Here is a 22958-nt window from a genome sequence, read left to right on the forward strand (position 1 = left end):
GACCCTACTGTCTCATTTCCAGGGCAGGGGGGGGGGGGGGGGAGAGCAGGGTGTCAGATGCCCCCGTCACCGTGCCAGTCACAGTGCAGTGCTTGTGTGGCTCCTCCCCTTTCAGCACCGCACTCTCTCCGGGTCCGGCTACCTGACTGACTTGTTGTGGAGTGAAAATCCAGCTGCCACTGCCTGCCAGGGAACCAAGAGCACCGGGGGTTACAGCACCCCTGAATTGCTCCCTTTGGAGGTGACAATGACATAAACCATATGTCTGCCTGCTGTACTATTGCTCCCCTGGCCTCTCGGGCCTAGCTTTCGCCAGCTGTCTCCAGTGTGCAAAACTACTTTCGCTGCCCCCTATGTCGGCACACCTATACTACTTCCCCAAATACTGCCCTGCTGTGACAGCAGCACCTGCACACACAGTATGTCTATTCACTGTTCTGGGCATCCTTTCATCTTCAGAGATGGTAGGTGGCTCACAGTACTGTATATCTATGTTTGTTATACAGCTAATATAATACATTACTAAATGATATTCTCTATTAATTATACATTATGTTTGTTATATTGTGTGTCTTAATTCAAAATCCCTGGTGAGATCAAAACATATTGATGGAGATGCTATTGCAGCTGTCACCTGAAATTTTTTATTTAATGTTACCTTTTTTTATGTTAATTATAATTCTTTTAAGTCAGCTTTTTTGCATTGCATTTTTCTATTTGGCATCAAACAGCCCCAGATCTTGCCAATGGCTGTGAAGGCAAAGCCGTGGGAAAAAGACCTACATGAATGGCAGTATACAGTAGTTGTTGAAATGGTTATTTCAATGGGTTTCCACCCACAATCTAAAATGAACCCTAGTGTGCAGTGGCGGCTCTTACCCTTTTGGAGGAGGGGGGCTGCCACAATGCAAGCCCCCCTCCACTGCCCCTGCTACACTGCCCGCACCTGCCGGTCCCCTGCACGGTACGCAGTATCGTCCGCGGTACTGAGCATGCACAGAACCCATTTGCGCACAGAGAGGCATCCCAGAGGTAGGGAACACCCCCCAATGGGATGCCTTGAGTGACTGGCAGGTCGGACTTCCAATAGGAAGTCACTCTTAGTCATATTGAAGCCAGAACAGTCTCACAGACTGCGTCTGGCTTCACTTTAGGCAGAGACAGTGGCAGATTTTACCTGGGGGGGGGGGATGGGGGCTGCAGCCCATAGGTAAAAACCGCCACTGCTAGTGAGTGTGTATGTGTTTAGGGCAGTCTAGATGGGACAGGTGGTTCTTATTTGCCTTCTCCTGCCACTCATGAACCGGTGCTTTGTGTGCATGCCCCAAGTTAGATTTTGACAGCCAGCCCCTGGAAACGGAGCATTCTTCCAGCCAGTGTCAGACTCAGACTGGCTCATTGGGCCGCCCCAGTAACCCCTGTGTACAGTGTCAGATTATGGGCCATAAATGGCTGGATAATATTGCTACAGATGAAAGTGACCAGTACCTAACCAGTGTTTGCTGCTTATCTGCCAGTCACATATTGTAGCTCATTCTAACAGCTTCCATGATATTATGGGCACACCAAAAGGAGGAAGTAGTTACCGAATCTTAACTATCTTTATTTTGGCTCTATTCATATGTATTCATATTGCTGCTCTTCTCTCTGCAATCCTAACCTCATTCCCCAATAGCACCCAACATATTGCTACCCTGCATATTCACACTTGTGAACTCACCCCACATGTTACATCCCTCAATGAAATCGCATCTCACATATTACAACTATTCCCCATACCCCTCTCCCTACTTATTTATCATTATTGGCTAATTATGTTGAATGGCAATACACATTGATAACTATCGGGTAGGATGCCGGCCTGTGGGTAGACTGCAGACGTCATCATTCCAATAGAGGGAATCCTGACAGTAGTCTAGTAAGTGTACTTACCTTACTCCTGCTCCCCAACCCTCCTTACCCACATTTTGACCTTAACCCCTATCCACTGCAGTCTAAGCTTCCCACTAGTGCCTAACCTATCTACCCACACCCTAAACCTAACCCTCCTTCCCCACAGCCTAACCCTAACACTCCCCCTTTAACCTCACCCCCAGCTACTGCCAATACTTTACCAGCCCCCTTTAGCCTAAAGCCAACTGGCCCCGCTTACTTATGTTCAGGATTCCGGTGTCTGCATCCTCGTCAATTATGGTATTCCGCACCAGTCTTGTGGCCTCAAGTCAGGATGACATTGGCATTCTGATTGCTGACATCCCATCCACCAGGATGGTAACTGCAACAAACTAAATGAGGTTGTTGCTGAAGAATGTTTTTTAAGAAGGTGATTGAATGATGAGATGATATGCTTGAGGGTCACAAAAATCATTGTAAATGCTGTCAAGCTTGTTTGGTGGACACGGTATTGCTCTATGTATTGTTTGGGGTTCACTTAAATTCTATCCATATTGTCTGGTGGTCAAAACATTCTGTATTTCCTAGTGGTCAAATTTTTTTTGCATCGTCCGGTGGCCAAAAAAATGCTCTTAGCGTGGAGTAATGGCTAATATGCTGTCAATATTGTATGGTGGTCCCAGTAATTCTCTCTGTTTTGTAAAACGCTCTACGTATTGTTTGGTGAGCAATAAAATGCTCTTAGTATTACATAGTGGTCCTGCAGAAAGTATAACTGTTTTTATTATTTTTACATTTATGCTCAGAAATCTAAATATGTATATAGAAATATTTAAAGAAGTGACTTATGCATGTGAGTAGCTGGGCGGAGGGTATTTGAGGATGCAGGGGCGGTATTGCATAGCTTTGCCTAGGGCGTCTAAAAACCTTGCACCGGCCTTGGTCTCGGGGTGTGTATTTATGGAGAGGAGGAGGAGGCGGAACCACACAGGGCCTTTGGATAATATATACAGAGGAGGCGAAGCATACAGTATTGTGGCTATGACATAGAGAGTCTCTGTGCCCCTGACCTCGGCCGCCTCACCTCCTCCTCCTCTGGTATGTTATCCAAAGTCCCTGTGTGTCGAGACAGTTTGGCCCTGCCTCCTCTCCATAAATACACTCCGAGTCCCCTTGCCTGCTGTATAACAGCACTGCTGTGCAGTGCACCCCTGCTAGATGCTGCCCCTGAGCCCCCTCCTTTTCCTTGTTTATGTTGTTGCCATGGTTACACAGTCACCACTGTAGTAGTGTTCAGTGCATGGTTTATGTTGTTGCCATGGTTACACAGTCACCTCTGTAGTAGTGCATTGTTGTTGCCATGGTTACACAGTCACCTCTGTAGTAGTGCATTGTTTATGTTGTTACCATGGTTACACAGTCACCTCTGTACTAGTGCACAGTGCATTGTTTATGTTGTTGCCATGGTTAAACAGTCACCTCTGTGCTACTGCATTGTTTATGTCGTTGCCATGGATACACAGTCACCTATGTAGTAGTGCATTGTTTATGTTGTTACCATGGTTACACAGTCACCTCTGTTGTAGTGCATTGTTTATTTTGTTGCCATGGTAACACAGTCAACTCTTTAGTAGTGCACTGTTTATGTTGTTGCCATGGTTACACAGTCACCTCTTTAGTAGTGCATTGGGCACTTGTGTAGTTTCACGGCGCCAGGTACTTCCGGGTTTTACGCTCGCCACAACTATCTAAAATAAACTAACTTAACTCCATGCCAACATGGATAGTTCATACTATCCATGTTGGCATGGAGTTGATTTTAGATAGCGTGGCAAGCGTAGCGAGCTACCGAGCCCACAGCATGGGCGAGCGAAGCGAGCCCCGCAAGGGGACTCAGACGCACGTGCCATGCTGGCGCCGTGAAACTACACAAGTACCGTGCATTGATTATGTTGTTGCCATGGTTACACAGTCACCACTGTAGTAGTGCACAGTGTATTATTTATGTTGTTGCCATGGTTACAAAGTCACCTTTGTAGTAGTGCACTGTTTATGTTGTTGCCATGGTTACACAGTCACCACTGTAGTAGTGCATTGTTTATGTTGTTGCCATGGTTACACAGTCACCACTGTAGTAGTGCACAGTGCATTGTTTATGTTGTTGCCATGGTTGCACAGACACCACTGTAGTAGTGCACAGTTTATTGTTTATGTTGTTGCTATGGTTACATAGTCATAGTCACCTCTGTAGTAGTGCATTGTTTAAGTTGTTGCCATGGTTACACAGTCACCTCTGTAGTAGTGCACAGTGCATTGTTTATGTTGTTGCCATGGTTACACAGTCACCACTGTAGTAGTGTTCAGTGCATTGTTTATGTTGCTGCCATGGTTACACGCTCACCTCTGTAGTAGTGCATTGTTTATGTTGTTGCCATGGTTACACAGTCAACTCTGTAGAAGTGCATTGTTTATGTTGTTGCCATGGTGACACAGTCACCTCTGTAATAGTGCATTGTTTATGTTGTTGCCATGGTTACACAGTCACCTTTGTAGTAGTGCATTGTTTATGTTGTTGCCATTGTTACACAATCACCTCTGTTGTAAGGCATTGTATATTTTGTTACCATGGTTACACAGTCAACTCTGTAGAAGTGCATTGTTTATGTTGTTGCCATGGTTACACAGTCACCTCTGTAGTAGTGCATTTATTATGTTGTTGCCATGGTTACACAGTCACCTTTGTAGTAGTGCATTGTTCATGTTGTTGCCAAGGTTACACAGTCGCCTTTGTAGTAGTGCATTGTTTATTTGTTTGCCATGGTTACACAGTCACCTCTTTCGTAGTGCATTGATTATGTTGTTGCCATGGTTACACAGTCACAACTGTAGTAGTGCACAGTGTATTGTTTATGTTGTTGCCATGGTTACACAGTCACCTCTGTTCTAGTGCATTGTTTATGTTGTTGCCATAGTTACACAGTCCCATCAGTAGTAGTGCATTGTTTATGTTGTTGCCAGGGTTACACAGTCACCTCTGTAGTAGTGCATTGATTATGTTGTTGTCGTGGTTACACAGCCACCACTGTAGTAGTGCACAGTGTATTGTTTATTGTTGTTGCCAGGGTTACACAGTCACCTCTGTAGTAGCGCATTGTTTATGTTATTGCCATGGTTACACAGTCACCACTGTAGTAGTGCATTGTTTATGTTGCTTCCATGGTTACACAGTCACCACTGTAGTAGTGCACAGTGCATTGTTTATATTGTTGCCATGGTTGCACAGTCACCACTGTAGTAGTGCACAGTTATTGTTTATGTTGTTGCCATGGTTACACAGTCCCCTTTGTAGTAGTGAATTGATTATGTTGTTGCCAGGATTACACAGTCACCTCTGTAGTAGTGCACAGTGTATTATTTATGTTGTTGCCATGGTTACAAAGTCACCTCTGTAGTAGTGCACTATTTATGTTGTTGCCATGGTTACACAGTCACCACTGTAGTAGTGCATTGTTTATGTTGTTGCCATGGTTACACAGTCACCACTGTAGTAGTGTGAAGTGCATTGTTTATTGTTGTTGCCATGGTTACAGAGTCACCACTGTAGTAGTGCACAATGCATTGTTTATGTTGTTGCCATGGTTGCACAGTCACCACTGTAGTAGTGCACAGTTTATTGTTTATGTTGTTGCTATGGTTACATAGTCACAGTCACCTCTGTAGTAGTGCATTGTTTAAGTTGTTGCCATGGTTACACAGTCACTTCTGTAGTAGTGCACAGTGCATTGTTTATGTTGTTGCCATGGTTACACAGTCACCACTGTAGTAGTGTTCAGTGCATTGTTTACGTTGTTGCCATGGTTACACGCTCACCTCTTTAGTAGTGCATTGTTTATGTTGTTGCCATGGTTACACAGTCAACTCTGTAGAAGTGCATTGTTTATGTTGTTGCCATGGTGACACAGTCACCTCTGTAATAGTGCATTGTTTATGTTGTTGCCATGGTTACACAGTCACCACTGTAGAAGTTCCCAGTGTATTGTTTATGTTGTTGCCATGGTTACATAGTCACCTCTGTGCTAGTGTATTGTTTATGTTGTTGCCACGGTTACACAGTCACTTCTTTAGTAGTGCATTGTTAATGTTGTTGCCATGGTTACACAGACTACACTGTAGTAGTGCATTGTTTATGTTGTTGCCATGGTTACACGCTCGCCTCTGTAGTACTGCATTGTTTATGTTGTTGCCATGGTTACACAGTCACCACTGTAGTAGTGCATTGTTTATGTTCTTGCCATGGTTACACAGTCAATTCTGTAGAAGTGCATTGTTTATGTTGTTGCCATGGTTACACAGTCAATTCTGTAAGAGTGCATTGTTTATGTTGTTGCCATGGTTACACAGTCACCTTTGTAGTAGTGCATTGTTTACTTTGTTGCCATGGTTACACAGTCAACTCTGTAGAAGTGCATTGTTTATGTTGTTGCCATGGTTACACAGTCACCACTGTAGAAGTGCCCAGTGTATTGTTTATGTTGTTGCCATGGTTTCATAGTCACCTCTGTGCTAGTGTATTGTTTATGTTGTTGCCACGGTTACACAGTCACTTCTTTAGTAGTGCATTGTTAATGTTGTTGCCATGGTTACACAGACTCCACTGTAGTGGTGCATTGTTTATGTTGTTGCCATGGTGACGCAGTAACTTCTGAAGTAGTGCACAGTGCATTGTTTATGTTGTTGCCATGGTTACACAGTCACCACTGTAGTAGTGTTCAGTGCATTGCCATGGTTACACGCTCACCTCTGTAGTACTGCATTGTTTATGTTGTTGCCATGGTTACACAGTCACCACTGTAGTAGTGCATTGTTTATGTTGTTGCCATGGTTACACAGTCAACTCTGTAGAAGTGCATTGTTTATGTTGTTGCCATGGTTACACAGTCACCTCTGTGCTAGTGTATTGTTTATGTTGTTGCCACGGTTACACAGTCACTTCTTTAGTAGTGCATTGTTTATGTTGCCATGGTTACACAGCCACCTTTGTAGTAGTTCACAGTGCTTTGGGTATTGTTGTTGCCATGGTTATACAGTCCCCACTGTAGTAGAACACAGTGCATTGTTTATGTTGTTGCCATGGTTGCACAGTCACCACTGTAGTAGTGCACAATTTATTGTATATGTTGTTGACATGGTTACACAGTCACCGCTGTAGTAGTGTTCATTGCATTGTTTATGTTGTTGCCATTGTTACACAGTCACTTCTTTAGTAGTGCATTGTTAATGTTGTTGCCATGGTTACACAGACTCCACTGTAGTAGTGCATTGTTTATGTTGTTGCCATGGTTACGCAGTAACTTCTGAAGTAGTGCACAGTGCATTGTTTATGTTGTTGCCATGGTTACACTGTCACCACTGTAGTCGTGTTCAGTGCATTGTTTATGTTGTTGCCATGGTTACACGCTCACCTCTGTAGTACTGCATTGTTTATGTTGTTGCCATGGTTACACAGTCACCACTGTAGTAGTGCATTGTTTATGTTGTTGCCATGGTTACACAGTCAACTCTGTAGAAGTGCATTGTTTATGTTGTTGCCATGGTTAAACAGTCACCTCTGTGTTAGTGTATTGTTTATGTTGTTGCCACGGTTACACAGTCACTTCTTTAGTAGTGCATTGTTTATGTTGTTGCCATGGTTACACAGTCACCTTTGTAGTAGTTCACAGTGCTTTGGGTATTGTTGTTGCCATGGTTATACAGTCCCCACTGTCGTAGAACACAGTGCATTGTTTATGTTGTTGCCATGGTTGCACAGTCACCACTGTAGTAGTGCACACTTTATTGTATATGTTGTTGCCATGGTTACACAGTCACCACTGTATTATTGTTCATTGCATTGTTTATGTTGTTGCCATGGTTACACAGTCACCACTGTAGTAGTGTTCAGTGCATTGTTTATGTTGTTGCCATGGTTACACAGTCACCACTGTAGTAGTGTTCAGTGCATTGTTTATGTTGTTGCCATGGTTACACAGTCACCTCTGTAGTAATGCATTGTTTATGTTGTTACCATGGTTACACAGTCACCTCTGTACTAGTGCATAGTGCATTGTTTATGTTGTTGCCATGGTTAAAAAGTCACCTCTGTGCTAGAGCATTGTTTATGTTGTTGACATGGTTACACAGTCACCACTGTAGTAGTGCATTGTTTACGTTGTTGACATGGTTACACAGTCAACTCTGTAAAAGTGCATTGTTTATGTTGTTGCCATGGTTACACAGTCACCTCTGTAGTAGTGCATTGATAATGTTGTTGTCATGGTTACACAGTCACCACTGTAGTAGTGCACAGTGTTTTGCTTATGTTGTTGCCAGGTTACACAGTCACCTCTGTAGTTGTGCATTGTTTATGTTGTTGTCATGGTTACACAGGCAACACTGTAGTAGTGCACAGTGCATTGTTTATGTTGTTGCCATGGTTGCACAGTCACCATTGTAGTAGTGCACAGTTTATTGTTTATGTTGTTGCTATGGTTACTCATTCACCACTGTAGTAGTGTTCATTGCATTGTTTATGTTGTTGCCATGGTTACACAGTCACCACTGTAGTAGTGTTCAGTGCATTGTTTATGTTGTTGCCATGGTTACACAGTCACCACTGTAGTAGTGTTCAGTGCATTGTTTATGTTGTTGCCATGGTTACACAGTCACCTCTGTAGTAGTGCATTGTTTATGTTGTTACCATGGTTACACAGTCACCTCTGTACTAGTGCATAGTGCATTGTTTATGTTGTTGCCATGGTTAAACAGTCACCTCTGTGCTAGAGCATTGTTTATGTTGTTGACATGGTTACACAGTCACCACTGTAGTAGTGCATTGTTTACGTTGTTGCCATGGTTACACAGTCAACTCTGTAGAAGTGCATTGTTTATGTTGTTGCCATAGTTACATAGTCACCTCTGTAGTAGTGCATTGATTATGTTGTTGCCATGGTTACACAGTCACCACTGTAGTAGTGCACAGTGTATTGCTTATGTTGTTGCCAGGTTACACAGTCACCTCTGTAGTTGTGCATTGTTTATGTTGTTGTCATGGTTACACAGGCAACACTGTAGTAGTGCACAGTGCATTGTTTATGTTGTTGCCATGGTTGCACAGTCACCATTGTAGTAGTGCACAGTTTATTGGGTACGTCTTTACTTTCACGGCGCCAGCATGGCGCCGCGCTACTTCCGGGTTACGCTCGCCACAAACTAAGTAAAATAAACGAAGTTAACGCCATGCCAACATGGATAGTTCATACCTCCACTATCCATGTTGGCATGGAGTTGATTTTAATTAGCGTGGCGAGCGTAGCGAGCCACCGAGCCCGCAGCATGGTCGAGCGAAGCGAGCCCCGCAAGAGGACTCTGACGCGCGGCGCCATGCTGGCGCCGTAAAAGTAAAGAAGTACCTTTATTGTTTATGTTGTTGCTATGGTTACACAGTCACCTCTGTAGTAGTGCATTGTTTATGTTGTTGCTATGGTTACACATTCACCTCTGTAGTAGTGCACAGTGCATTGTTTATGTTGTTGCCATGGTTACACAGTCACCACTGTAGTAGTGTTCAATGCATTGTTTATGTTGTTGCCATGGTTACACAGTCACCACCATAGTAATGCATTGTTTATGGTGTTGCCATGGTTACACAGTCACCTCTGTAGTGTTGCATTATTTATGTTGTTTCCATGGTTACACAGACTCCACTGTAGTAGTGCATTGTTTATGTTGTTGCCATGGTTACGCAGTAACTTCTGTAGTAGTGCACAGTGCATTGTTTATGTTGTTGCCATGGTTACACAGTCACCACTGTAGTAGTGTTCATTGCATTGTTTATGTTGTTGCCATGGTTACACGCTCACCTCTGTAGTACTGCATTGTTTATGTTGTTGCCATGGTTACACAGTCACCACTTTAGTAGTGCATTGTTTATGTTGTTGCCATGGTTACACAGTCATCACTGTAGTAGTGCAAATGCATTGTTTATATTGTTGCCATGGTTGCACAGTCACCACTGTAATAGTGCACAGTTATTGTTTATGTTGTTGCCATGGTTACAGATTCCCCTCTGTAGTAGTGAATTTATTATGTTGTTGCCATGGTTACACAGTCACCACTGTAGTAGTGCATTATTTATGTTGTTGCCATGGTTACACAGACTCCACTGTAGTAGTGCATTGTTTATGTTGTTGCCATGGTTACGCAGTAACTTCTGTAGTAGTGCACAGTGCATTGTTTATGTTGTTGCCATGGTTACACAGTCACCACTGTAGTAGTGTTCAGTGCATTGTTTATGTTGTTGCCATGGTTACACGCTCACCTCTGTAGTACTGCATTGTTTATGTTGTTGCCATGGTTACACAGTCACCACTGTAGTAGTGCATTGTTTATGTTGTTGCCATGGTTACACAGTCAACTTTGTAGAAGTGCATTGTTTATGTTGTTGCCATGGTTACACAGTCACCACTGTAGTAGTGTTCAGTGCATTGTTTATGTTGTTGCCATGGTTACACAGTCATCTCTGTAGTAGTGCATTGTTTATGTTGTTACCATGGTTAAACAGTCACCTCTGTGCTAGAGCATTGTTTATGTTGTTGACTTGGTTACACAGTCACCACTGTAGTAGTGCATTGTTTACGTTGTTGCCAAGGTTCCACAGTCAACTCTGTAGAAGTGCATTGTTTATGTTGTTGCCATGGTTACACAGTCACCTCTGTAGTAGTGCATTGATTATGTTGTTGCCATGGTTACACAGGCAACACTGTAGTAGTGCACAGTGCATTGTTTATGTTGTTGCCATGGTTGCACAGTCACCATTGTAGTAGTGCACAGTTTATTGTTTATGTTGTTGCTATGGTTACACAGTCACCTCTGTAGTAGTGCATTGTTTATGTTGTTGCTATGGTTACACATTCACCTCTGTAGTAGTGCACAGTGCATTGTTTATGTTGTTGCCATGGTTACACAGTCACCACTGTTAAAGTGTTCAATGCATTGTTTATGTTGTTGCCATGGTTACACAGTCACCACCATAGTAATGCATTGTTTGTGGTGTTGCCATGGTTACACAGTCATCTCTGTAATATCGCATTATTTATGTTGTTGTCATGGTTACACAGACTCCACTGTAGTAGTGCATTGTTTATGTTGTTGCCATGGTTACGCAGTAACTTCTGTAGTAGTGCACAGTGCATTGTTTATGTTGTTGCCATGGTTACACAGTCACCACTGTAGTAGTGTTCAGTGCATTGTTTATGTTGTTGCCATGGTTACACGCTCACCTCTGTAGTAGTGCATTGTTTATGTTGTTGCCATGGTTACACAGTCACCACTGTAGTAGTGCATTGTTTATGTTGTTGGCATGGTTACACAGTCAACTCTGTAAAAGTGCATTGTTTATGTTGTTGCCAGGGTTACACAGTCACCTCTGTAGTAGCGCATTGTTTATGTTGTTGCCATAGTTACACAGTCACCACTTTAGTAGTGCATTGTTTATGTTTTTTCCATGGTTACACAGTCATCACTGTAGTATGGCACAGTGCATTGTTTATATTGTTGCCATGGTTTCACAGTCACCACTGTAGTAGTGCACAGTTATTGTTTATGTTGTTGCCATGGTTACAGATTCCCCTCTGTAGTAGTGAATTTATTATGTTGTTGCCATGGTTACACAGTCACCACTGTAGTAGTGTTCAGTGCATTGTTTATGTTGTTGCCATGGTTACACGCTCACCTCTGTAGTACTGCATTGTTTATGTTGTTGCCATGGTTACACAGTCACCACTGTAGTAGTGCATTGTTTATGTTGTTGCCATGGTTACACAGTCAACTTTGTAGAAGTGCATTGTTTATGTTGTTGCCATGGTTACACAGTCAACTCTGTAGTAGTGCATTGTTTATGTTGTTGCCATGGTTACACAGTCACCTTTGTAGTAGTGCATTGTTTACTTTATTGCCATGGTTACACAGTCAACTCTGTAGAAGTGCATTGTTTATGTTGTTGCCATGGTTACACAGTCACCTCTGTAGTAGTGCATTGATGATGTTGTTGCCATGGTTACACAGTCACCACTGTAGAAGTGCCCAGTGTATTGTTTATGTTGTTGCCATGGTTACATAGTTACCTCTGTGCTAGTGTATTGTTTATGTTGTTGCCACGGTTACACAGTCACTTCTTTAGTAGTGCATTGTTTATGTTGTTGCCATGGTTACTCAGACTCCACTGTAGTAGTGCATTTTTATGTTGTTGCCATGGTTACACAGTCACCACTGTAGTAGTGTTCAGTGCATTGTTTATGTTGTTGCCATGGTTACACGCTCACCTCTGTAGTACTGCATTGTTTATGTTGTCGCCATGGTTACACAGTCACCACTGTAGTAGTGCATTGTTTATGTTGTTGCCATGGTTACACAGTCAACTCTGTAGAAGTGCATTGTTTATGTTGTTGCCATGGTTACACAGTCACCTCTGTAGTAGTGCATTGTTTATGTTGTTGCCATGGTTACACAGTCACCACTGTAGTAGTGCCCAGTGTATTGTTTATGTTGTTGCCATGGTTACACAGTCACCTCTGTGCTAGTGTATTGTTTATGTTGTTGCCACGGTTACACAGTCACTTCTTTAGTAGTGTATTGTTTATGCTGTTGCCATGGTTACACAGTCACCTTTGTAGTAGTGCACACTGCTTTGGGTATTGTTGTTGCCATGGTTACACAGTCCCCACTGTAGTAGTGCACAGTGCATTGTATATGTTGTTGCCATGGTTACACAGTCACCACTGTAGTAGTGTTCATTGCATTGTTTATGTTGTTGCCATGGTTACACAGTCACCACTGTAGTAGTGTTCAGTGCATTGTTTATGTTGTTGCCATGGTTACACAGTCACCTCTGTAGTAGTGCATTGTTTATGTTGTTACCATGGTTACACAGTCACCTCTGTACTAGTGCATAGTGCATTGTTTATGTTGTTGCCATGGTTAAACAGTCACCTCTGTGCTAGTGCATTGTTTATGTTGTTGACATGGTTACACAGTCACCACTGTAGTAGTGCATTGTTTACATTGTTGCCATGGTTACACAGTCAACTCTGTAGAAGTGCATTGTTTATGTTGTTGCCATGGTTACACAGTCACCTCTGTAGTAGTGCACAGTGTATTGTTTATGTTGTTGCCAGGTTACACAGTCACCTCTGTAGTTGTGCATTGTTTATGTTGTTGTCATGGTTACACAGGCAACACTGTAGTAGTGCACAGTGCATTGTTTATGTTGTTGCCATGGTTGCACAGTCACCATTGTAGTAGTGCACAGTTTATTGTTTATGTTGTTGCTATGGTTACACAGTCACCTCTGTAGTAGTGCATTGTTTATGTTGTTGCTATGGTTACACATTCACCTCTGTAGTAGTGCACAGTGCATTGTTTATGTTGTTGCCATGGTTACACAGTCACCACTGTAGTAGTGTTCAGTGCATTGTTTATGTTGTTGCCATGGTTACACAGTCACCACCATAGTAATGCATTGTTTGTGGTGTTGCCATGGTTACACAGTCACCTCTGTAGTAGTGCATTGTTTATGTTGTTGCCATGGTTACACAATCACCACTGTATTAGTGCATTGTTTATGTTGTTGCCATGGTTTCACAGTCACCTCTGTTGTAGTGCATTGTTTATACTGTTGCCATGGTTACACATTCAACTCTGTAGAAGTGAATTGTTTATGTTGTTGCTATGGTTACACATTCACCTCTGTAGTAGTGCACAGTGCATTGTTTATTGTTGTTGCCATGGTTACAGAGTCACCACTGTAGTAGTGCACAATGCATTGTTTATGTTGTTGCCATGGTTGCACAGTCACCACTGTAGTAGTGCACAGTTTATTGTTTATGTTGTTGCTATGGTTACATAGTCACAGTCACCTCTGTAGTAGTGCATTGTTTAAGTTGTTGCCATGGTTACACAGTCACTTCTGTAGTAGTGCACAGTGCATTGTTTATGTTGTTGCCATGGTTACACAGTCACCACTGTAGTAGTGTTCAGTGCATTGTTTACGTTGTTGCCATGGTTACACGCTCACCTCTTTAGTAGTGCATTGTTTATGTTGTTGCCATGGTTACACAGTCAACTCTGTAGAAGTGCATTGTTTATGTTGTTGCCATGGTGACACAGTCACCTCTGTAATAGTGCATTGTTTATGTTGTTGCCATGGTTACACAGTCACCACTGTAGAAGTTCCCAGTGTATTGTTTATGTTGTTGCCATGGTTACATAGTCACCTCTGTGCTAGTGTATTGTTTATGTTGTTGCCATGGTTACACAGTCACCACTGTAGAAGTTCCCAGTGTATTGTTTATGTTGTTGCCATGGTTACATAGTCACCTCTGTGCTAGTGTATTGTTTATGTTGTTGCCACGGTTACACAGTCACTTCTTTAGTAGTGCATTGTTAATGTTGTTGCCATGGTTACACAGACTCCACTGTAGTAGTGCATTGTTTATGTTGTTGCCATGGTTACACGCTCGCCTCTGTAGTACTGCATTGTTTATGTTGTTGCCATGGTTACACAGTCACCACTGTAGTAGTGCATTGTTTATGTTCTTGCCATGGTTACACAGTCAATTCTGTAGAAGTGCATTGTTTATGTTGTTGCCATGGTTACACAGTCAATTCTGTTGTAGTGCATTGTTTATGTTGTTGTCATGGTTACACAGTCACCTTTGTAGTAGTGCATTGTTTACTTTGTTGCCATGGTTACACAGTCAACTCTGTAGAAGTGCATTGTTTATGTTGTTGCCATGGTTACACAGTCACCTCTGTAGTAGTGCATTGATGATGTTGTTGCCATGGTTACACAGTCACCACTGTAGAAGTGCCCAGTGTATTGTTTATGTTGTTGCCATGGTTACACAGTCACCACTGTAGAAGTGCCCAGTGTATTGTTTATGTTGTTGCCATGGTTTCATAGTCACCTCTGTGCTAGTGTATTGTTTATGTTGTTGCCACGGTTACACAGTCACTTCTTTAGTAGTGCATTGTTAATGTTGTTGCCATGGTTACACAGACTCCACTGTAGTGGTGCATTGTTTATGTTGTTGCCATGGTGACGCAGTAACTTCTGAAGTAGTGCACAGTGCATTGTTTATGTTGTTGCCATGGTTACACAGTCACCACTGTAGTAGTGTTCAGTGCATTGCCATGGTTACACGCTCACCTCTGTAGTACTGCATTGTTTATGTTGTTGCCATGGTTACACAGTCACCACTGTAGTAGTGCATTGTTTATGTTGTTGCCATGGTTACACAGTCAACTCTGTAGAAGTGCATTGTTTATGTTGTTGCCATGGTTACACAGTCACCTCTGTGCTAGTGTATTGTTTATGTTGTTGCCACGGTTACACAGTCACTTCTTTAGTAGTGCATTGTTTATGTTGCCATGGTTACACAGCCACCTTTGTAGTAGTTCACAGTGCTTTGGGTATTGTTGTTGCCATGGTTATACAGTCCCCACTGTAGTAGAACACAGTGCATTGTTTATGTTGTTGCCATGGTTGCACAGTCACCACTGTAGTAGTGCACAATTTATTGTATATGTTGTTGACATGGTTACACAGTCACCGCTGTAGTAGTGTTCATTGCATTGTTTATGTTGTTGCCATTGTTACACAGTCACTTCTTTAGTAGTGCATTGTTAATGTTGTTGCCATGGTTACACAGACTCCACTGTAGTAGTGCATTGTTTATGTTGTTGCCATGGTTACGCAGTAACTTCTGAAGTAGTGCACAGTGCATTGTTTATGTTGTTGCCATGGTTACACTGTCACCACTGTAGTCGTGTGCAGTGCATTGTTTATGTTGTTGCCATGGTTACACGCTCACCTCTGTAGTACTGCATTGTTTATGTTGTTGCCATGGTTACACAGTCACCACTGTAGTAGTGCATTGTTTATGTTGTTGCCATGGTTACACAGTCAACTCTGTAGAAGTGCATTGTTTATGTTGTTGCTATGGTTAAACAGTCACCTCTGTGTTAGTGTATTGTTTATGTTGTAGCCACGGTTACACAGTCACTTCTTTAGTAGTGCATTGTTTATGTTGTTGCCATGGTTACACAGTCACCTTTGTAGTAGTTCACAGTGCTTTGGGTATTGTTGTTGCCATGGTTATACAGTCCCCACTGTCGTAGAACACAGTGCATTGTTTATGTTGTTGCCATGGTTGCACAGTCACCACTGTAGTAGTGCACACTTTATTGTATATGTTGTTGCCATGGTTACACAGTCACCACTGTATTATTGTTCATTGCATTGTTTATGTTGTTGCCATGGTTACACAGTCACCACTGTAGTAGTGTTCAGTGCATTGTTTATGTTGTTGCCATGGTTACACAGTCACCACTGTAGTAGTGTTCAGTGCATTGTTTATGTTGTTGCCATGGTTACACAGTCACCTCTGTAGTAGTGCATTGTTTATGTTGTTACCATGGTTACACAGTCACCTCTGTACTAGTGCATAGTGCATTGTTTATGTTGTTGCCATGGTTAAAAAGTCACCTCTGTGCTAGAGCATTGTTTATGTTGTTGACATGGTTACACAGTCACCACTGTAGTAGTGCATTGTTTACGTTGTTGACATGGTTACACAGTCAACTCTGTAAAAGTGCATTGTTTATGTTGTTGCCATGGTTACACAGTCACCTCTGTAGTAGTGCATTGATAATGTTGTTGTCATGGTTACACAGTCACCACTGTAGTAGTGCACAGTGTTTTGCTTATGTTGTTGCCAGGTTACACAGTCACCTCTGTAGTTGTGCATTGTTTATGTTGTTGTCATGGTTACACAGGCAACACTGTAGTAGTACACAGTGCATTGTTTATGTTGTTGCCATGGTTGCACAGTCACCATTGTAGTAGTGCACAGTTTATTGTTTATGTTGTTGCTATGGTTACTCATTCACCACTGTAGTAGTGTTCATTGCATTGTTTATGTTGCCATGGTTACACAGTCACCACTGTAGTAGTGTTCAGTGCATTGTTTATGTTGTTGCCATGGTTACACAGTCACCACTGTAGTAGTGTTCAGTGCATTGTTTATGTTGTTGCCATGGTTACACAGTCACCTCTGTAGTAGTGCATTGTTTATGTTGTTACCATGGTTACACAGTCACCTCTGTACTAGTGCATAGTGCATTGTTTATGTTGTTGCCATGGTTAAACAGTCACCTCTGTGCTAGAGCATTGTTTATGTTGTTGACATGGTTACACAGTCACCACTGTAGTAGTGCATTGTTTACGTTGTTGCCATGGTTACACAGTCAACTCTGTAGAAGTGCATTGTTTATGTTGTTGCCATAGTTACATAGTCACCTCTGTAGTAGTGCATTGATTATGTTGTTGCCATGGTTACACAGTCACCACTGTAGTAGTGCACAGTGTATTGCTTATGTTGTTGCCAGGTTACACAGTCACCTCTGTAGTTGTGCATTGTTTATGTTGTTGTCATGGTTACACAGGCAACACTGTAGTAGTGCACAGTGCATTGTTTATGTTGTTGCCATGGTTGCACAGTCACCATTGTAGTAGTGCACAGTTTATTGGGTACGTCTTTACTTTCACGGCGCCAGCATGGCGCCACGCTACTTCCGGGTTACGCTCGCCACAAACTAAGTAAAATAAACGAAGTTAACGCCATGCCAACATGGATAGTTCATACCTCCACTATCCATGTTGGCATGGAGTTGATTTTAATTAGCGTGGCGAGCGTAGCGAGCCACCGAGCCCGCAGCATGGGCGAGCGAAGCGAGCCCCGCAAGAGGACTCTGACGCGCGGCGCCATGCTGGCGCCGTAAAAGTAAAGAAGTACCTTTATTGTTTATATTGTTGCTATGGTTACACAGTCACCTCTGTAGTAGTGCATTGTTTATGTTGTTGCTATGGTTACACATTCACCTCTGTAGTAGTGCACAGTGCATTGTTTATGTTGTTGCCATGGTTACACAGTCACCACTGTAGTAGTGTTGAATGCATTGTTTATGTTGTTGCCATGGTTACACAGTCACCACCATAGTAATGCATTGTTTATGGTGTTGCCATGGTTACACAGTCACCTCTGTAGTGTTGCATTATTTATGTTGTTTCCATGGTTACACAGACTCCACTGTAGTAGTGTATTGTTTATGTTGTTGCCATGGTTACGCAGTAACTTCTGTAGTAGTGCACAGTGCATTGTTTATGTTGTTGCCATGGTTACACAGTCACCACTGTAGTAGTGTTCATTGCATTGTTTATGTTGTTGCCATGGTTACACGCTCACCTCTGTAGTACTGCATTGTTTATGTTGTTGCCATGGTTACACAGTCACCACTGTAGTAGTGCATTGTTTATGTTGTTGGCATGGTTACACAGTCAACTCTGTAAAAGTGCATTGTTTATGTTGTTGCCAGGGTTACACAGTCACCTCTGTAGTAGCGCATTGTTTATGTTGTTGCCATAGCTACACAGTCACCACTTTAGTAGTGCATTGGTTATGTTGTTGCCATGGTTACACAGTCATCACTGTAGTAGTGCAAATGCATTGTTTATATTGTTGCCATGGTTGCACAGTCACCACTGTAGTAGTGCACAGTTATTGTTTATGTTGTTGCCATGGTTACAGATTCCCCTCTGTAGTAGTGAATTTATTATGTTGTTGCCATGGTTACACAGTCACCACTGTAGTAGTGCACAGTGTATTGTTTATGCTGTTGCCAGGGTTACACAGTCACCTCTGTAGTATTGCATTATTTATGTTGTTGCCATGGTTACACAGACTCCACTGTAGTAGTGCATTGTTTATGTTGTTGCCATGGTTACGCAGTAACTTCTGTAGTAGTGCACAGTGCATTGTTTATGTTGTTGCCATGGTTACACAGTCACCACTGTAGTAGTGTTCAGTGCATTGTTTATGTTGTTGCCATGGTTACACGCTCACCTCTGTAGTACTGCATTGTTTATGTTGTTGCCATGGTTACACAGTCACCACTGTAGTAGTGCATTGTTTATGTTGTTGCCATGGTTACACAGTCAACTTTGTAGAAGTGCATTGTTTATGTTGTTGCCATGGTTACACAGTCACCACTGTAGTAGTGTTCAGTGCATTGTTTATGTTGTTGCCATGGTTACACAGTCATCTCTGTAGTAGTGCATTGTTTATGTTGTTACCATGGTTAAACAGTCACCTCTGTGCTAGAGCATTGTTTATGTTGTTGACTTGGTTACACAGTCACCACTGTAGTAGTGCATTGTTTACGTTGTTGCCAAGGTTCCACAGTCAACTCTGTAGAAGTGCATTGTTTATGTTGTTGCCATGGTTACACAGTCACCTCTGTAGTAGTGCATTGATTATGTTGTTGCCATGGTTACACAGGCAACACTGTAGTAGTGCACAGTGCATTGTTTATGTTGTTGCCATGGTTGCACAGTCACCATTGTAGTAGTGCACAGTTTATTGTTTATGTTGTTGCTATGGTTACACAGTCACCTCTGTAGTAGTGCATTGTTTATGTTGTTGCTATGGTTACACATTCACCTCTGTAGTAGTGCACAGTGCATTGTTTATGTTGTTGCCATGGTTACACAGTCACCACTGTTAAAGTGTTCAGTGCATTGTTTATGTTGTTGCCATGGTTACACAGTCACCACCATAGTAATGCATTGTTTGTGGTGTTGCCATGGTTACACAGTCATCTCTGTAATATCGCATTATTTATGTTGTTGTCATGGTTACACAGACTCCACTGTAGTAGTGCATTGTTTATGTTGTTGCCATGGTTACGCAGTAACTTCTGTAGTAGTGCACAGTGCATTGTTTATGTTGTTGCCATGGTTACACAGTCACCACTGTAGTAGTGTTCAGTGCATTGTTTATGTTGTTGCCATGGTTACACGCTCACCTCTGTAGTAGTGCATTGTTTATGTTGTTGCCATGGTTACACAGTCACCACTGTAGTAGTGCATTGTTTATGTTGTTGGCATGGTTACACAGTCAACTCTGTAAAAGTGCATTGTTTATGTTGTTGCCAGGGTTACACAGTCACCTCTGTAGTAGCGCATTGTTTATGTTGTTGCCATAGTTACACAGTCACCACTTTAGTAGTGCATTGTTTATGTTTTTTCCATGGTTACACAGTCATCACTGTAGTATGGCACAGTGCATTGTTTATATTGTTGCCATGGTTTCACAGTCACCACTGTAGTAGTGCACAGTTATTGTTTATGTTGTTGCCATGGTTACAGATTCCCCTCTGTAGTAGTGAATTTATTATGTTGTTGCCATGGTTACACAGTCACCACTGTAGTAGTGTTCAGTGCATTGTTTATGTTGTTGCCATGGTTACACGCTCACCTCTGTAGTACTGCATTGTTTATGTTGTTGCCATGGTTACACAGTCACCACTGTAGTAGTGCATTGTTTATGTTGTTGCCATGGTTACACAGTCAACTTTGTAGAAGTGCATTGTTTATGTTGTTGCCATGGTTACACAGTCAACTCTGTAGTAGTGCATTGTTTATGTTGTTGCCATGGTTACACAGTCACCTTTGTAGTAGTGCATTGTTTACTTTATTGCCATGGTTACACAGTCAACTCTGTAGAAGTGCATTGTTTATGTTGTTGCCATGGTTACACAGTCACCTCTGTAGTAGTGCATTGATGATGTTGTTGCCATGGTTACACAGTCACCACTGTAGAAGTGCCCAGTGTATTGTTTATGTTGTTGCCATGGTTACATAGTTACCTCTGTGCTAGTGTTTTGTTTATGTTGTTGCCACGGTTACACAGTCACTTCTTTAGTAGTGCATTGTTTATGTTGTTGCCATGGTTACTCAGACTCCACTGTAGTAGTGCATTTTTATGTTGTTGCCATGGTTACACAGTCACCACTGTAGTAGTGTTCAGTGCATTGTTTATGTTGTTGCCATGGTTACACGCTCACCTCTGTAGTACTGCATTGTTTATGTTGTCGCCATGGTTACACAGTCACCACTGTAGTAGTGCATTGTTTATGTTGTTGCCATGGTTACACAGTCAACTCTGTAGAAGTGCATTGTTTATGTTGTTGCCATGGTTACACAGTCACCTCTGTAGTAGTGCATTGTTTATGTTGTTGCCATGGTTACACAGTCACCACTGTAGTAGTGCCCAGTGTATTGTTTATGTTGTTGCCATGGTTACACAGTCACCTCTGTGCTAGTGTATTGTTTATGTTGTTGCCACGGTTACACAGTCACTTCTTTAGTAGTGTATTGTTTATGCTGTTGCCATGGTTACACAGTCACCTTTGTAGTAGTGCACACTGCTTTGGGTATTGTTGTTGCCATGGTTACACAGTCCCCACTGTAGTAGTGCACAGTGCATTGTATATGTTGTTGCCATGGTTACACAGTCACCACTGTAGTAGTGTTCATTGCATTGTTTATGTTGTTGCCATGGTTACACAGTCACCACTGTAGTAGTGTTCAGTGCATTGTTTATGTTGTTGCCATGGTTACACAGTCACCTCTGTAGTAGTGCATTGTTTATGTTGTTACCATGGTTACACAGTCACCTCTGTACTAGTGCATAGTGCATTGTTTATGTTGTTGCCATGGTTAAACAGTCACCTCTGTGCTAGTGCATTGTTTATGTTGTTGACATGGTTACACAGTCACCACTGTAGTAGTGCATTGTTTACATTGTTGCCATGGTTACACAGTCAACTCTGTAGAAGTGCATTGTTTATGTTGTTGCCATGGTTACACAGTCACCTCTGTAGTAGTGCACAGTGTATTGTTTATGTTGTTGCCAGGTTACACAGTCACCTCTGTAGTTGTGCATTGTTTATGTTGTTGTCATGGTTACACAGGCAACACTGTAGTAGTGCACAGTGCATTGTTTATGTTGTTGCCATGGTTGCACAGTCACCATTGTAGTAGTGCACAGTTTATTGTTTATGTTGTTGCTATGGTTACACAGTCACCTCTGTAGTAGTGCATTGTTTATGTTGTTGCTATGGTTACACATTCACCTCTGTAGTAGTGCACAGTGCATTGTTTATGTTGTTGCCATGGTTACACAGTCACCACTGTAGTAGTGTTCAGTGCATTGTTTATGTTGTTGCCATGGTTACACAGTCACCACCATAGTAATGCATTGTTTGTGGTGTTGCCATGGTTACACAGTCACCTCTGTAGTAGTGCATTGTTTATGTTGTTGCCATGGTTACACAATCACCACTGTATTAGTGCATTGTTTATGTTGTTGCCATGGTTTCACAGTCACCTCTATTGTAGTGCATTGTTTATACTGTTGCCATGGTTACACATTCAACTCTGTAGAAGTGAATTGTTTATGTTGTTGCTATGGTTACACATTCACCTCTGTAGTAGTGCACAGTGCATTGTTTATGTTGTTGCCATGGTTACACAGTCACCACTGTAGTAGTGTTCAGTGCATTGTTTATGTTGTTGCCATGGTTACACAGTCACCACTGTAGTAGTGCATTGTTTATGTTGTTACCATGGTTACACTGTCACCTCTGTTGTAGTGCATTGTTTATTTGGTTGCCATGGTTACACAGTCAACTCTGAAGAAGTGCATTGTTTATGTTGTTGCCATGGTTACACGCTCACCTCTTTAGTAGTGCATTGTTTATGTTGTTGCCATGGTTACACAGTCAACTCTGTAGAAGTGCATTGTTTATGTTGTTGCTATGGTTACACATTCACCTCTGTAGTAGTGCACAGTGCATTGTTTATGTTGTTGCCATGGTTACACAGTCACCACTGTAGTAGTGTTCAGTGCATTGTTTATGTTTTTGCCATGGTTACACAGTTACCACTGTAGTAGTGCATTGTTTATGTTGTTACCATGGTTACACAGTCACCTCTGTTGTAGTGCATTGTTTATTTTGTTGCCATGGTTACACAGTCAACTCTGAAGAAGTGCATTGTTTATGTTGTTGCCATGGTTACACAGTCACCTCTTTAGTAGTGCACAGTGCATTGTTTATGTTGTTGTCAT

This window comes from Crinia signifera, chromosome 5 (assembly GCF_055691185.1).
Source record: "Crinia signifera chromosome 5, ASM5569118v1, whole genome shotgun sequence".
Classification (NCBI taxonomy): domain Eukaryota; kingdom Metazoa; phylum Chordata; class Amphibia; order Anura; family Myobatrachidae; genus Crinia; species Crinia signifera.